This window comes from Parasteatoda tepidariorum, chromosome 6, assembly GCF_043381705.1.
Source record: "Parasteatoda tepidariorum isolate YZ-2023 chromosome 6, CAS_Ptep_4.0, whole genome shotgun sequence".
Classification (NCBI taxonomy): domain Eukaryota; kingdom Metazoa; phylum Arthropoda; class Arachnida; order Araneae; family Theridiidae; genus Parasteatoda; species Parasteatoda tepidariorum.
Genome location: NC_092209.1, coordinates 20,857,865 through 20,876,382, shown reverse-complemented (window position 1 = coordinate 20,876,382; position 18,518 = coordinate 20,857,865).

Here is an 18,518-nt window from a genome sequence, read left to right as displayed (position 1 = left end):
AATTATAAATTTTACTTGTCAGCTATAAAACTCATTACATTGAATTTTAATGTTTGTTTACAGTTGATTAATAGTGGCTCAAATGCATCAATTTTAGGCGGTACTGTGGGCCATTAATCAGATGTAGCAATATTTTACAATCTGAAGTGCAGCAAAATGGTGAAGAGTAATTTTTTTAAAAATTTATCTTTGCTTAATAAATATTTATACTTAGTAAATATTTGTTGTCAATAAAACTTATAATATTGAACTCCAATTTTTGTTCAGTTGCTTAATAGTGGTTCAAATTTATCAATTTTAATAGGTGCAATCGCTTTTTAATCAGTTGTAGCAATATCTCACAATCTGAAGTGCAACAAACTGCGCAAAGTAACTTAGTAAATATTTATTAAATATTTATACTTGATAAATTTTTGTCGGCTATAAAACTCATAATATTGAATTGTAATGTTTGCTCAGTTGTTTAATAGTGAATAGTGGCTCAAATGTATCAACTTTAATCGGTACTGCGGGTTTTTAATCAGTTGTAGCAATATTCCACAATTTGAAGTGTAGCAAAATGATGCAAATAATTTTCTTTTTAAAATATCTTTACTTAATAATTATTTGATAAATATTTGTTAAGTAAATTTTTAATCAGTTGTAGCAATATTCCACAACCTAAAGTGCAACAAGACGCAACAATTTTTTAAATAAATATCTTTACTAATTAAATATTTGATTCCGATTTTTTCGTTTTTAAAATATTTGATAAGTTAAATATTTTCTGATATATGAGAAGAAAATAAAGAAAGCTTTATTGTGGTTCAAATCAAATTTAATTTCATTTTCCAAAATGTAAATAACAACATTATTTATGCTTATCATTTCAAATTCAATAACCTGTATTGATAATAAAACTGATAAATTGAATTTAACTTTTCGAAATTTTATAAAATTAAATTTTTTTAGAAACATTCTTGAAACGAAAATACAGTGAGTATATAGAATAGTTCATATTACCTCAGCAAAATAAACTCAAAAATTTTATTTATAGTTTATGCAGACAAAACCGCCGAAAAGTTTTTGTTGAATTTCAAATTTCAATCAATGACAACTGCGCGATTTTCTTATTTTAGTTAAACTTTTATTTTCCTCAAGGTAAACTCCTGGGTGTGTTTATTTACTTTTATAAACATATTATTGGTTTAATATATACTTCTGAATTGATATTTGAAAAGTTCCTCTGGGTTCAATCAGATTATTCCAACCGCTATACTAATAAGAAAATTTAAAAGAGAAACGCCTTAATCATCTTCTGCCTTTAAAATGTGCAGTCTGTTTATTTATTTAAAGTTTTTCTATTCTATATCAGTGCATTATTTGTTACGGTAGCTTTTGGATAATATTCCCTTTCAGTTCTTCCAGTTATTTCAAGTTGATATAGTTTGTTTTGAGCCCTATAGATTAATAAACAAATTTGCATTCAAAATTTTTCGGAAATAAACTGTATATATTTTTACTACTACGTTCACCAACAAAATATGATCAGATAAAGCCAACTGCCATAAAATCGAAGCATATGAACGCTAACCACCTTTAAGGAAAATAAATATTTTTTTCCCTAATATTATAGAAAGCATTTGATTGATATTTGTGATAGCAAAAATGTTGTCCGAAGGTTTTTTACTCGTCTTATATTTAGTTCTTTTTCTTCTATTGAATTTCTGAATTCTTGTTCTTTCCCCTTTATGAAATTTAAAATAATATATTTTCAGTTTATGAGTTCAGTTAAAAAAGATTTAAAATATTTTATTATATCTCACAGCATTGTGTTCTGAATCTGTATTGAGTACCTTATTGGCGTTATATTAAAAGAAAAGAGGTCGCTAACCCACCAAATTATGCAATAATTACACCATATTTTATGCCTTATTATGTTATTTATTAACTTATTTTCCAGTACTGAAAATGCAATGTTAATATTTGCTTTCCCAAAATATTCAAAAGCACTGAACATTCCCTCTTACTATGAATTCATTTTAAAATAAATAAAAAATATTACTTAATATTCCACTAACCTCTGAAGGCAGAATGTTTGTAAAATAATTTTCACGTACTTTAAATTTTAACAAGAACAAAAAAATTATCACGTAGTCATGGGCAAAAATCCTTCCAAAGTGTAATTATAAATTGCTATTTTTTAAAAAAATAATGCAGATTACAATATGTTTATAAAATAAACTTTCATACTGCAAAAATTTTCTCGTCTCTGAACATCAAAATGGTGGCAACTACTTAACAACAAAGTGGTGTTCCACTACACAATAACCCAATAATTCCAGTGTGGTGTAACACCACACTAAAATTTTCATATAACCTAGATACTAGAATATTCATATAGCCTAGATACTAGAATATTCATATAACCTAGATACTAGAATATTCATATAACCTAGATACTAGAATATTTATATAACCTAGATTCTAGAATATTCATATAACCTAGATTCTAGAATATTCATATAACCTAGATACTAGAATATTCATATAACCCAGATACTAGAATATTCATATAACCCAGATACTAGAATATAAACCAGATACTAAACATATAAACTAGAATATTCTTTTACACTTCTTGGTGCAAAGTGGCAGCAACTAATCACCATATTTGTTATTATGCACCGTGTTTTTATAATTACAGTAATATATGATACACGGAACTAACTTACGGAACACCTTTCCACTGAACCCTAAGGTTCCGCAGAACACCTTTCGGGAACAGCTGGGTAAATCCATGTAAGCGACAAAAAATTCAAAATCGAGATTTTTATTTATTTCAGTTTTGCCATATTAGCAATATATTGCAAGGAAAAAAAATTTTTTCTTTCAGCAATTATTATTTTTTTTTAATATCTGTATTCTGAAATTCTATTTTAGTTTTGCAAAGTATAAGAAAATAGTTGTCAAGTCACTTCACTCGAAATCTATCTTAGGACGTTTTTTTTCTTTTTCTTCTCTATAAATTGCACGGCGATAAATACTCTAAGAAATATAAATTATATTGAACAATTTAATTTACGAAATAAATAAATTTCGTTTTTGTTTTTATTGAGTTTCCATTAAACGTTCAATATAGTACCGAATTTCTCCTATTTCCAATTGGCGCAGAACTTGGCGAGTAATTCTTTTGACGTCACTTGATTGAAATCAAGTGGTCGCCAGGGTGGTTTTTCTGAGCGGAGGAGGGGATGGGTTGGGTGAGTTGTATATCTGTAGATGAAGGGAATGAAATAAATAAATATAAAAAAAAGGAAATAAAGAGAGTAAAGAAGATGAAAATCATAAAGATAAGGAAAAAAAACGGGGGCGCGCGGGAGATGCGGCGAATGTTTTATAAGGGCTGATACGGGACCAGAAAATTGTGTAGGCGATATCACTCAACTGTTGATATGAAGCCTATGTCACACCCTTATAACTAAAAAGAGACCATGATACCAGCTGCGCAAAGGGATTTCTTTTTACTGTTTATAAATCGTGGTTGGATTTATGAAATAAAAAAGATATGTGCTGGTCTAAGGTTCGTTTGTTACAGTGGGAAAAAAAGAGCTAGTCCCTTTCTTGCGAAAATTCACGTTCGCTTTTAACAACCCTAGTGACAGATATCTTTACACAGTTGCACAATTTTTCGAACTCAGGATGTTTGGTTGGTCGTCAACCCCTGTAGCTCCTAGAAAATTTCATTTCCACTTTTTGAATAACACAACAGGTGCAGCAATAAGGATTGTACTATACTTTCTGTGAGTATTTTTTTTTTATTGGCGAATAAAAGAACAACGAGTTTTGTTTCGCATGAACGAAAATTCTCTTACTTTTTCTAGAATGTTCTATCGTCTTCATTTTGTTTCAGACGAGAACCCGAATGGAACCCTTGGGTGTTACTTGAAGCCCACACACGGAGTTTCGTAGAAATACTTCCCAAAGTGTTGAAGTTCTTTTACGAAAACAAATGGAGGAGGCTGAACTTTAAATAAATGTCAGCAGTAGCGAATTTACTTAATTCATAGTTAAATTATATTTTTCTCCAATTAAATTAAAATATTAGATTATCCCACCTTCACTTACAAACTATATTAAACATTAAGAGATCTTTATTATGTCACCACGATTTATGCAAAATAATAAAAAAATAAAGATTGTTGAAATATGACTGTGGAACTCGTTAAAATTTTCACTGCTATTGTGAGAGTCGTTTGGCGTTTGAGCCTTACTCTCTTTAAAAAATATTGAAAACTCGCCGTTTTATTCTTTATTCATAAGTTATTTTAGCCTGCAAAAAATCGTTTGGTTGTCCTTCCTAAATCATTTCAACCGAAATCCATTGAATCTTTCCCATTTTTATTTCCCAAAAAGAAATTGCAGATATGAATAACCAACATTATTAATTTAATTTTTGACTGCACTAATTGTTTTCATAAATTATTCTAACTTCATTTATAAAAGAGACTTAAAAGATATTTTTCCATCACCACGATTCGCGGAAATAATATAAAAATTAGACTGTGAAACTCGCTAAACTTTTCATAATTGTTAGGAAATCGTTTGGCGCTTGAGCCTCACTTTCTTTCGAGAAAGGAAGAAAAACCGAATTCCGAAATCGTTTTCACCTCCGAAAAATCGTTTGGTTTTCTATCCCCAAATCATTTCAGGTATTCTACAATGAATCCTTCCCACCTTTATTTCTTAAAAGTCAAGCCGAATATACGGGGGGGGGGGGACATTATTAATACTTTTTTTATGCAAGTAAGAAAATTGTATTTTGAAACGTTATGAAACGTTTGTACGTTGGTGATAACAGGCATTTTTTCATATCAGTTAACAAATTTATTGACCCAAAACATCCTTGAGGCCCTTAATTTTACATTTTACATGTCAACTGATAAGATTGGCAAGATCAAATATCTTCACTGAGAAAAAAAGTATGGTCAGAACTACCAGCATATAATAAAATTTACAATGTTTCTCGTTCTATGGAAACACCAAAAAGCTCGGCAATTTTCAGCGCTTTGGTGATGATTTTGATAAAATTAACAATAAAATAAGCTTTCATAACATGTGATAGAATTTAGTAAATGTTGTAATAATGGGTAATTTTATCATGATGCCTTAGTAAAGTATGGTATAAAAACCATTCTTTCGGCTAAATTTATTAATCAATTCAGTATTTTTTGCTAAATGTGTGATAATAAGAACTATGATTTTGAAATCCAGAATTCCCGGTAAACCGTTACTCTATAAGCGGAAAAAATACCAAATGAATGGTTCAAATATCATATATTTTAGTTTTGTCAACCATAATTATGTAGTTTTTTTTACCATAAATGTCACTACCATGCATCACGGTAATTTTACCAAAATTTTTTTTCTCCTTGCAGATCTATTTGCGGGTCAGAAAAATTTTAACCAGTATTTTAATCAAGAAAACTCATAAGAAGTATAAATTTATATTGAGGTTAATATTTAATTTAAATTTATATTAAGAGTGGTGCTTATTTTAGATTTACATTAAGGTTCATAATTAATTAAAGGTTAAGGTTCATATTAATGTCAAACATAAGTGTGCCAGATTTTATCCTATCAACCCCTGAAAGGGTTAACAATGTCGAAATAGATTAGAACGCAGAAAGAGATGCTTGAATTTCATTTCTTCTTAGATTTTTATCACCAACCGAATGAAGTACCCTTTCTTGAAAGTTCCGCTCATAATTCAGTGGCTATAAATTAAAAGTCTCAATTAGATGGGCTGTATTGAACATAGTGCAGATGGGCCAGCTGGCGACGCGTCACCCCCTCTGCTATCTATTTATATCTCATTTAATGCGTTCGTAAAATGATGTGGAACAAATTCCCTCAATCATGGTTAGATTCGAAAGGGTTGAAAAATGATTTCAGTCTGTTTGTGAATTCAGAAAAACAGCTGTTTTGAAAACTTTAAAACGAGAGTAATTCAATATGAATATAGTAATCACAAATGGCTGTAATTAATTAGTATGAATTTATGGTTAAAAATTACTCAGATTATAGTGGGGAATTCCAAAGATTGTTTTAATACTTAACCTTCCAACTACCAAGGAATTTCCGTAGTTTGTGAAAATAGTTTTCCCAGTGGTTGCAAAGGTAAAGTACTAATATTGAGATAAATTAGAATCAAAAGAATTTTGTCTACCAAAGCCTATCAATAATTTAATTTATTTTTACTAACTCTAAATAATTCAAATTAATTGAACTAAATAATTTAAAACACATTTTTATATAACTTTTAAAATTCTTGGTGATTTTTATTATTTTCAAAATTTAAAATGTGGTTACTAAGTATTAAGGCTTGAAAATTTCAATTTTAAAGTGGTGACAGTTGATGGGAAACCCAGGGGTAACATCGGAGACCAAAGGGTTAAAATAACCAAACTTAACAAGATTTTTTTATTTTTTTAATATATTTTTTTTGAAGGAGAAAAAGGAAATAGTGATGAATAATTTATAAATAATTGTAAGAGCTTCTTTTATTCCTTTCAAAAACTAACTATAAATGAAATGGTTTCACAAACAGGTTTTCTTCTTTCCGTCTTACTATCAGGTCTGCTGTGGACCACCATCGTATCACCGGACCATGTTTAATCGAAGTTGACCAGCGTCCTCGGAAAACCAAAAAACTGGTAGCGAAAGTTCGAAAGAGCATTTAAAATTAACCTCTCTACATTTCCAATAGTTTTTTTTTTTTTTTTTAATTGCTTTCTTTAGAGAATGGGTCAGTTCCGCGACACGGAGCCCGCTCCAGATTTCTTCAACTTTTGAAGAGTTTTACGTTTAAGTAGTTTAACGGTTAGCAGTTGTCAATAGTTTGACGGTCAACTTTTCGAACTATGCAGTTCATAGTTTTCACTTGACGTCGTAATTCTTTATTTAATAGCAATTCTTTTCTCAACATTTTAAATATTTTTATCGGAAAGTTAAACAAAAATAAAGATCAAAATTAAAATCTTCATGAATAATAAAATACAAATTACTATTTTTACGAACTTACGGTACATTCCTACTGTATGTGATTTGTTCGATCGTTCTACTAAAAATGCAACTAATTACAAATTTCTGAATGCATGGTTTAAGTAAATTTTTATTTCGATTAAAGAGTGACAAAAAATATTTGTCAGTGTATATTTTGTATCAAAAAGACAAGTTTATTTACAAAACATTTGAACTCTACATTTATAATAAAAAGGATAATACAAACATAATAAAGGACTTTTATAACAAAAAGATTTATATAGTATAGAAGAATATTTCCATTCTTCTCTTAAGATGAAATCCGATTAAATAAATTTGTTTCCGTCCAATAATGAAAATAGCTCTTCTCAAAAATACTTGACTGATATGGAGAAAAAAGGAATAAACTTGATATCAGAATCTTTATAAAATACTTTTTTTAAGCAGCACTTCAAACCAATTTTATTTTATTTCGAAACCGTCGTTGAACATCCGGCCCAATTTTTGGGTTTGCGATTACTAATGTTCAACTACGTATTATTGTAATTTTGAACCCAATGAAATAGACAAGGGGACTCCTGGATCAAGTATTGGAATAAATTTGCCCTCGTGGTGGACTTTTTGATGGAACTAACCCGTATTTGTGCTATATGGAGAGGAAGAATACGAGAAACTCATAGGGTTAGCTTGACGGCAAAGAGACTTTAACCCGTGATCCGTCTACCACTGCGGATATTTCACGTCAGCACTGCGGTCGGTGCAAGCCGGACGCGAATTCGTATGGACTAGCCGTCGCTGGTATTTGAACCCGGTTCGTTTCATTGGAAGGCGAACGCTCTATCTTATCGCGGCTCTTCATAATCGACAAAACATTGTACATAAATTAGGTATGGAAATAGCATAATCATGGCATAAATTTTTTATGAAAATAAAAAATGTTTTTAGCCAGGCTTTGTTTTGTTATTAGCATATATTTTTTATGCATTTTTAAAAGAAAAAAAAAACTAAATATTTTTTTTTTTAAAAAATACATAAAAAATTTAAATGAATAAAATAGCTGTTGGAAAAAAAATGAAATACTATAAAAAAGATAGATAAAAATGTGGCATAAAAACATCTCCGCATTCATGTAGTGAGTAAAGGGCGCGGTGGGTCGCCCGACACAAAAAGAATTACTGATCCGAGGCCATCAAAAAGATTTGAAATGAAATTCCCCTTCTCTGCCTTAACAAAAGGGGATGACTTTCTAAGAGGGGCGGGGGTCGTCGCTTCAGAAGTTACGGCCCGATGCACGGCACGGTCTACATACAAAACATCTCCTTATACTCACTTTCCAAGTTTTTCTCTAAGAATCTTGCATGATTGAGACTAAAAAAGAAAGAGGTTAAATCACCCTGCCAAAAAACGCCAAAATATGCCATAAAATCAGCCAAGTGCAAAATTTTACAAAATTTAAATAAATTCTACTTAAAATGATTATTTTTATGTTTGAAAAGTCNTTTTTTTTATATATCCGTCGCTGAGCAGCCGACCCAATTTTGGGTTTACGACTACTAATGTTCAACTCCGTATCCTCGTAATTTTGAACCAATCCAGAATACAAGGAAACTCCTAGATCAGTACCTCCAGAGGTATTGATTTGTTATCTGAACGTGGAGGACTTTGTGACTCGGCAGATTTAGCGTGCATCAGTCATCACCATTTACTACGCGGTGAGTCTCCGGCCGGCCTGGGATCACACCCACGAAGTCTTGGACATGGGCCCTGTGCCCTACCAACCAATTAATGTATGGCAAAATTAACGGTCGCCTTCGGCTAACTTGTAAAATAACAAAGAGCGATTAATAAATTATCGCCAATCGCCACTCGATAGCCCAACTTTATATTCAAAAATGCACACCCTGTGCAGTTAATTATTATTTTTTTTAATAATAAATATAGAATTAATTATGAATATGTTATTATATTCTGCAAATTACTTTCTTTCACGCTTATTATTCTAATATATTTATTCTTAATGAATCGCATTATCTGTATTCCTTTTGTTAATTTATTTTTTCATGTACAGATAATTATTTTTTATATCCTTTTTAGCGACGATTAACATTGACGTAATGATCTTACATGAAATTATAATATTAGTATAATTTGAAAACAAAATGTTTTGCGTTTTTGTGGTAAATGTCGACGTTTAAAGGGCGAAAAATATACAATGAAAAATGAAAGAACGGAGTTTTGCGAGTATGGGTGGAGTTTCCTAGTTATCTAAAAACAATGAGATAAAAAAAGAAAAAAAAACATAACTGCAGATCATCGTATCTAAAACTAACATATCCAAACGACCAAAATTGATAGGATGGACAGACAATGTTCTAGTCGGATGTTACATTTAGAAAAAAAAATTCTTAGAAAATTTTAAGATTTTCAGGTTTTCGAAAAGATTTAGTTAGTTTCTTAAGTGCAGTGGTGACAGTGCAGTTAGGAGTTGCACACCCCTCTTTGTAAATTAAAATCTGATGTACTCTTTTCAAACTTGTTATTTTTGCATAAAAGTTTGAAAAAGGTTGCTTAATATTTCAAATCACAACTGCAATGTTCTTATTTAATTTTATTTTATTTTGATTGCAAACAAATATAAATACTGTATATACTTACCATTCAGTACGAGTGTCTATATTGTTCCTATAAAAAAAGTTTAAAACTGAAATAATGTAATAAATTACTCCATAAAACATTAAGCCCATACCCATAATACCCGTAAAATATAATGATGTTTACAGGAAATCAGGTGAAGATCCTGTAAACATCATTTTTTAAATAAATAAATTGAGTTAAGTAGTTACAGTTATTTTCAGAAGTTTTTATTATTAGCTTCTATATAAGCGTAATTTTTTTTCTCAATTGTCAATTCCTGATTACTTCAATGAACCACGCAGGCATAGTGGTTAAGGCACTGAGCAGTCATTGTGAAAGGCTGAAGTGCGATCCCCCATGGTGGCTTAAAGCTCACCCAGCTTCAGATTCCTGCTTGTCTGGGAAGTAAATACAGCCGGAGTGCAATGCTGACAACTTCGCTAAAATGATGAAATCGGTCAGGAAAACGTACAACTCTAACCTCGATGATCCTTTTAGATCAGTGTTTCCCAAGTGTTAGATAATAATTACAAATTACGAGATTGCTATACTTTCAATTATTTCTATTTCAGAGTCGAAAAGTTATTATGCTTTGTATTTCGCTCTGTCATACTATTTATTTTGTCCATTCCTCCCCTTACTTCTACACTATTCTTCATTCCTACCATTTATGAATCAACAATAGTTTCTAATCTGTATTTTTTATTCTCATAAAAAAGTTTTTTTTTTTCGAAGACAATACCGATATTTTCAGATGGCATTTTTCATTCTCAAGAAGAAGAAAAAACTTTTTTTTCTAGGATATAACTGATATATTTCTATGGTATTTTTCATTTTCAAAACAGCTTTTTTTTCCCAAAGATATAACTGATACTATTTACTTATGGATATTTATTTATTTATGCCTTCAACGATGGTTATAAAATGAAATGTTGTCGTCTAAATCCGTGGTGGCTGAAGAGATAGAGATCCCAGTCTCTGCTGGCTGATTCGAATTCTACCCGCGGCTTGCGCCGACCACAGTGCTGACGTAAAAATATCCTCAGTGGTAGCGGATCATGGGTTAGAGTCCCTTTGCCGTCAGGCTTACCGTGGGAGGTTTTCGTGGTCTTCCACTCCGTGTAACGGGCTAGTTCCATCAAGAAGTCCTCCACGAAGAAAAATTTCTCCCTAAACTTGGTCTAAGAGTTCCTTGTCTTCTGGATTGGGTTCAAAATTACAAGGCAACGGAGTTGAACAATAGTAGTCGTAAGCCCAAAAGTTGGTCGACTGTTTAACGATGGTTATAAAATAAAATAAAAAAATGCTTAATTTAGTAGATTCCTTGTCTTCTGAGTTGGGTTCAAAATAAAATATAAAAAAAGGTACGGAGTTGAACATTAATTCAGAATTGTGTCGGCTTTTCAACGCCTGTTATAAAATAAAAAATTTAAGAAAAATCTTAAAATCTGAATGGTTCAGACTCAATCATAAGACAATTTTTGACAAGTAGTGTTAAAATAATTTGCAACATACAATAAAAATAATAACAAAAAAATGTCGGTTAAAGTTAAATGAAAAGTAATTTTTATAATTTAGTTCTTTAAAATTCAGTAATAAATATAAATATTAAATATAAATATTAAATAAATAGTTTATTAAAATGTTTAAAAAAATCGGGAGGTTAAAATAAGGCATAATCACCAACAGATGAATAGTATAGTAATTTTAAATCATTTTTAACAAAAAATTCGATTTCCCCCCAAAACGTCAACAGCATAAGGCGAGCTAATGAAAAATTTAAAGTAAAATGAAATCGAATGCTGCATCTTATCAACACACGTTCATAAAGTCTTTCCAAATATAAATGTCAGTGCAGGGTCTGAAAAAACACCTACATTCATTATGTATATATACTTTTTTATTAAAAAAAAAACTAAAAAAATCAATAATTTTATTCTATCGCTAGCGGAAACATCACAAAAAAAAGAAAAGAAAATTTTCCTTTCTTTTAATAATAATAATAACGAAAAAAAAAGGTTTTTAAAAAAAAAGCAACTCAGAAAGCGAACTACCCCTAAAAAGAAACTGTAAAAAATGAAGCTTTCAACGAACAAATGTGAAAAACGGGTACAAAAAAAAGGTACAAAAAAGTGCTATTTAAAAAAACACAGTCGGGGATTATCTATTACTGCATGATTACAAAATGCAAATTGCAATTAGGCCAGCGCACTTTTTCCTTTCTAAATTATAATAACCACACCCCGTCTTCAAAGGCTTTTCTTCATTGCAGTTTATGATCGAGAGTTTTTTTTTTTTCCTTCATCTTTTTAAATGTGTATAAATATATTTTTTTTATCCCTACTTTACCCCAGGCTTTTTCTCTTGAAGTGCTTGATGAGATACATCCAGTAGGTTTTTTCTTTGAGCAAAAAAGGGGAAAAAAATGTATTTTTCCCTTTAACTTTTGCTCTTGGTTTTGTTTTTAATGCCGTCTTTCCCCCTATTTGACAGGGAAGAGGGGATTATTTAAGTGGAGGGTGTAGGATCGTGTGGGGATGCTGCAGAAAAAAAATTAAAAATTGTGGATCTCCTTCAAAAAGGGTGCTGGGTTCGGATTTGATTTTTTATGGATAGTTTTCATTATGCTTTTCTTATAAAATGAAAATGGAGAAAAAATTAATGAAAAAAATCTCTTTAAAAAAAAATAAATAAATACATACAAATCCGAGATGTGCTGAAAAAGTTTCCTTCTGATAAAACAAAGCGTCATGCTGGTTGAAAAAAAACAGTAATTTTTTTTTCTCTCTTTTAAAAATATGCAAAGTGACTCAATCTTCATTCAACTGTGATTTTTTTAACCAGCTTTTTATTTTATGAAAAAAAAATATACCGGTTTAAGATTATGCATTTGCTTTGTTGAAACATTTCACTCGGAGTCCCCTTTCTTCAGTTTAAAAAAAAATTAAGAAAAAAAACATGCAAGTGAATAATTTAAAAAATAACTAACTTCTGCTTTATGATTTGAATTTTATGTATGTATATATATATATATATTTTCTGTATATAAGCTCAAATTCCTTTAAGTTATCCGGAATAGGCCTAAAAACTTCTTTTTTATTTATAAGTGGCCTTTATTTTCGAATTTCAACTAGATTTAAAGAATTGTTTTGTTTTCAAACAGTTTTTGTATTTAAGTTTTAGTTATTATTATTGTTATATCTATGTATTATTATATTATTTTGTAGAAAAGAAAATTTTAAAAAATATCAAGTTNTAGATAGATAGATAGATAGATAGATAGATAGATAGATAGATAGATAGATAGATCTATATACAGATAATAAATTAAAAATTAATATAAAGATAAACTAAAAATGGGGAATCCAATAGTCGTTATCAAGACACATCTATTGGTATAAATGCGATATTTCTGAATAAAGAATAATCATCCTAAGATAAAATTTATTCTTTATATTTGTCGATATCGCAAAAAAACATATTGTTGAGAAAAATCATGAAATAAAAGAAAAATATAAAAAGTAATCAAACTTATTTGAAAAGTATGCTTTAATATATTTTTTTGTTAATATGATAAAGTCTACAAATATTAAACTTGCAGTACGATAAATTATTTATTTTTGAATTTCTATTAATTTATTGTAGAATTCAGGGGAAATAATGGAAGAGGTAACAAGAAATAAGTTGGGCACGTAAATGCTATAATTGGAATGCTTATTAAAACGTATTAACCTCTAGCATTTAAATAAACATGAAAACATAATTATTTGAAACATTACTTAATATTTTTAGTGCCGACATTTGGCCAAATACAGATCTATAAGCTGGTTAAAAAAATTTTTTCGATAGGTCGTCAACTTACCCACTAACATTTTATCTTATGACTTTTCCAAGGATTTTTTATGGATGTGAAAGTCTAAAGAAGCTTAGTACAAGCCATTGTTTACACGATTTATTAAACAAAATATATCTATATTGGATTTAAGTCTGGTGAATATGGTGGCTATTATATTGTTGTTAGATAGCTAAGAAATATAGCTTGCGCCATTCTCGAGTGTTTTAGAGCAGTGGAAGATTCATATTTCGTTTTCAAGAAACTTTTTTTCATATAAATGAAATTTAACACCTTTTTGATCATATTTGCTTATAAGTTGCTATAAAAATATAAAGTTTTAAACTTTGTACAATTTATTTCTTATTCCTCTGCAATGCATATTTTTAAAACGTCTTATGAGGTACATTAACACTGGGTTCACACAAGTAGTTGATCCTGCCTAATTTGGGTGTGGGGATTTCATATCTGGAATAGCTCCTAAAGCTGTCCATTGATTTATTCTGTTTTATAACAGTCGTTAAACAGCCGACCCAATTTTGAGTTTACGATTATTACTGTTCAACTCCATAGCCTTGTAATTTTGAACCCAATCCAGAAGACAAGGGAACTCCTGGATCAAGTATTGGGAGAAATTTTGCCCTCGTGGAGGACTTGCCCTCAGTAGTCCGTTCCTTCAAGATTAAGATTATTTAATTTGATTTTAGTCTGGCGTAATGGTTTAAGGCAAGGAAAAGGTTAAAAACTGCTATCGATTTAATTATTCAGTAACTTGAAATATATAACTCACTATAAACTCTTACACACTCTATTACAAGCACTCTTTAGCAAGCTTAGTATGCTTTCCACTTTAAACATTTTTTTTTTTTTTTTTTTTTACCGTTCCTCTCTTCCTTGAACCCGTTACTATTTAATTTTTAAATTTTTTATTAAAAAATCTATTAAATTTTTTATTAAAAAATTATTAGATTAATTTTGTTTGTCCATAATATTGTTACCTATGGAACTTATAACGGGAAACAAGCTTATTCCTTTCATGAAAAAAAAAATCCCAATTAAATTTTTCAATTTTTAATAACTTAACTTAATTTTTAGTAACTTAAGCAACCTTTTCTTTTCCTTTTTTTCCCCCACTTTTTTATTTTTTTTTATTTCAGGAACTATTCAACCAATTTCACTCAGAAGTTAGATTTTATTGTATTTTATTGAAAATTAATAGTTGCGTGTTTTTTTTTTCGGTATATGTGCTTTATAAAAGGATGTTGATAATTTTTTATTCAAGTGATTAATCCTTGAAGAGCTGTGAATTATGCAAAAAGTGAAAATAAAATCAATGGATCCAAACTTTTGACCTAAATCTTGATTCACCAATTTTGTCTATATACCCCAAATTAGGTTCGCCCCCTCTTAATTTGGGGAATAAAAAATTCAAAATTGATGGCAAAACGTTTGTGTGTGATTCGTTTAAATCAATTATCATGCATTAGGTGGGCCACTGACGTCATGAAGTACTACGTAAAAATCTGACCATCGTGAGAATTCATCTTGACCAAAACTTGACTTTTAATACTAATTCAGTTTTGAATTATTATTATTTTTTTTTGGGGGGGGGGGAGGCACTTTATTTAATTTTTTATTTGTTTCTGTCCAATAATGGAATTTCCTCTTCCCAAAAATACTTGACCGATATAGAAAAATAATGAATAAACTTGATAACAAAATCTTTTTAAAAGAAATTTTTTAAGCAATGCCTCAATCTATTTTATTTCATTTTATAACTGTCGTTGAACAGCCTACCCAAATTTTGAGTCTACGACTGCTAATGCTCAATTCAGAAGCCTTTTAAGTTAGAATCCAATCCAGAAGACAAGGGAACTCTTGGATCAATTATTGGGTGAAATTTACTTTCGCAGAGAAAGGACTTTTTGATGAAACTAACCCGCATTTGCGTTACATGGAGAGGAAACCACGAAAATCTACCACTGTTAGCATGACAGGAAGGGGATTCTAACCCATAATCCATCTACCACTGAGGATATATTAAGTCAGCACTGTGTTCGGTGAGTGCCGCCTGGTGTAGAATTCGTGTCACCGGCCATCGCTGGGATTTGAATCCGGCTCACCTCAGCGGCTGGAGAGAGCTCTATACCCTGAGCCACCGCGACTCAATACAAACCAATTAAACCTAAACTGTTTTTTTTGGGGAGGGGGGAGGGGGAGAGATTTGATTAAATTTTATTAACATTCTATAGCAGGTGTCTGTAACCCCTTAGCCGCGGACCGGTTGCCAGTCCGTGCATAAATTGGTTCCGGGCAGCCCAGCAACATCAAATTATTTCCATTTTATTTACTGTGGTGTTATTTTCTCTGGTTTGTAACACTTTCAATGAACGAGACGTTAACCAGGAGCTGCACCAATAACTAAAGCTGCACCAATACCGCATGCAGTTTATTTCGAAGGATGTTTAAATAAAACTAAATTAAAATTATTAAATCAAGCAATCTAAAATATAAACAATCAACGATCCTCCCATCCTTCAGTGGGCCATGATAAATTATCAAATGTTGATCGGTCAGTGGTGATAAAAAGGTTGGGGAACACTGTCTTAGCGCATATGATATTCATTAAGAATAAAAAATAAAAAAAAATCATTGAATTAATCACAATCAATCTTGATTTATTTGCCTAGAATTTAATTAATACAGTTTAAACGGTCTGTTCCAAAAAATACTCGACAATACAGTAATAAAGATTACGAAGTTTTAAATCAGTATATTGTGCTTTTTGGCGACAAAACAAAAAATTCTTTTTAAAGAGTTTCAATTTTTTAGTTATTATTCAATATTTGCTTTACAATTTTAATATTATAAAAAGTCTAATTTAATTTAAAAATAATTATTAGTAGATTTCCCTTATACGTATTAAAAACTATGAAGAAAAAAAGGTGAACAAATAAATTTACAAGCGTTCGATGTATAAATATAAACTTCAATTTTATAGTACCGCTAGATGGCAACACCAGTGAAAGAAAACTAGCTTGGTTCAAAACACGAGAGGATTTAAAAATCGAAACGATGGGTTTATCTTCTATCTTGTACTCAATTAATCTTTTTCTCCTCTGTAGTTGTTTTTGCACAATACTTTTAGTTTTCGTAAATGTTGCAGATACTGAATTTTAGATCAATATATAAGTACTATTATTATCATCAATATATTTTGACGGTCATAGATGTTGTTTCCAAGATTTAAATTTTTTTTGAAAAATAAAAAATTTCGTTTACCACTTCTTAATTTTTTTAAAAAAACTACACGAGAGAGGGTGTAAGTTTTAGCGATTAATGGATTGATATTCTAATTACGATTTCCAATTACGACTCATATTTGCAGTTTAAAGCTCAATAAATTAAAAGGACTAAGGATAAATTCTGCACCTGTTTCCGCTTGCTAGAATTAGTTTTATGCAATATAAATTAGTTTATTTAAATAATCACATGAATCTGCTAAAAAAATAAAATATAGAATACAGATGGCAGCACCAAATATATTTATTGTAGTAGATAGGTTATGCTAGTTTGCATAGATGGCAGCACAAAGCAAATCGAACAATACAGACAAAACAAATCAAAATTTTTTAAAATGGTAGCAAATGTCTAATTGCACGAAATTCTTTGTTTTAGTTTTATCTGTCTCTTTAATTCATTATTTCGATGATATATAAGGAGAAAAAAACACCCAAATTATTATTTTCTTAAATATCGAAGTTTTACAAGTGGCAAAAATTGATTTAAAATACTACATGCAAAGACTTTTTAGAATTATTGAAGAAATGTAAAAACCTGGCTTATTACTTCATAACAGTAAACTTCGTATTTCTAACAGGGAACAAATTAAATCCGTCTGATAAGGACTTATTACAAGTACTTTTTCATTGTGTTTTAATACATTGTTGTGAAAGAAATTAAATTTATGAAGCTTATGAATTTAATTAAATAGATTGGTTTCTAACATATTTTTTTATTTTTAACAACGGATTTCATCTATTTTCTATATTGTTTTTAATTGTTCATGTTTTGTTTCTTTATAATTTAATTACCAGCAAAATACCTGTTCTTCGTACTGGGTAAAAAAAAAAATTTTTATCAATCTTGAACAACACTACAAAATCGTGCACAAAACTGGAAGACAAATATCGAAACAATAATAAACAAATAATAAAGCTAAAATAATACCAATGTATTTCATTTATTATTATTTGTTGCCCTTCTCGGCTAATTTGAAGGGGAAAAAAAACTATTTTATTCCGTTTTGTTTTATTAAAAAAAGTAAATATATATGAATTAAGTGTATGTCACTTAAAAAGTACTTTTCATTTACTATTCATTTTGAAAGAAAACGAGCAATTTTTATATCCCATATATCTCACAAGATGGCAGCATCATTAGAAAGAGTATCATTTCAAACTAATATACGTTATAATATACCCAAAGTGGTACCTCTTTCTTAACCGACTGTCACAATATACGTGACAGCATAAAACCGTATCAATCAGGATAAAAATACAAAACTGGTAATCAAAGTATTTCTTTTGCAGTTTATTTGTGTACGGAGTTATAATTGTTTGATTTATTTAATTCTCCATTACTTTGTTCAAAATAAAACTATTTAGTTATACTTTGAATTAACATTGATTATATATATGATTAAACTAACAATAATTAAAGTAAAAGCAAAGTAAGTCTGTCAAATTAGCAACAACTACATTTAAGTTACCGTTTTTTATTTAATTACAACTTGTTTCTGATTTAGTACGAATGCTTTTCTGAATCACCCGTCCCCAAGGGGTTAAAGATTTGTGCACAATTTTGTAGGGTTATTCAGTACTGATTAATTGATGCTGATTCCCCCCCCCCGTACGAAGAAGGGGTATTCAGCTAGTAAGATTTATTTATTTATTACTGTTTTTGGTGTATCTATTTATTCCTCGTTTTTTAATCATTTTCATTATAGATATTATAGATCATATATATA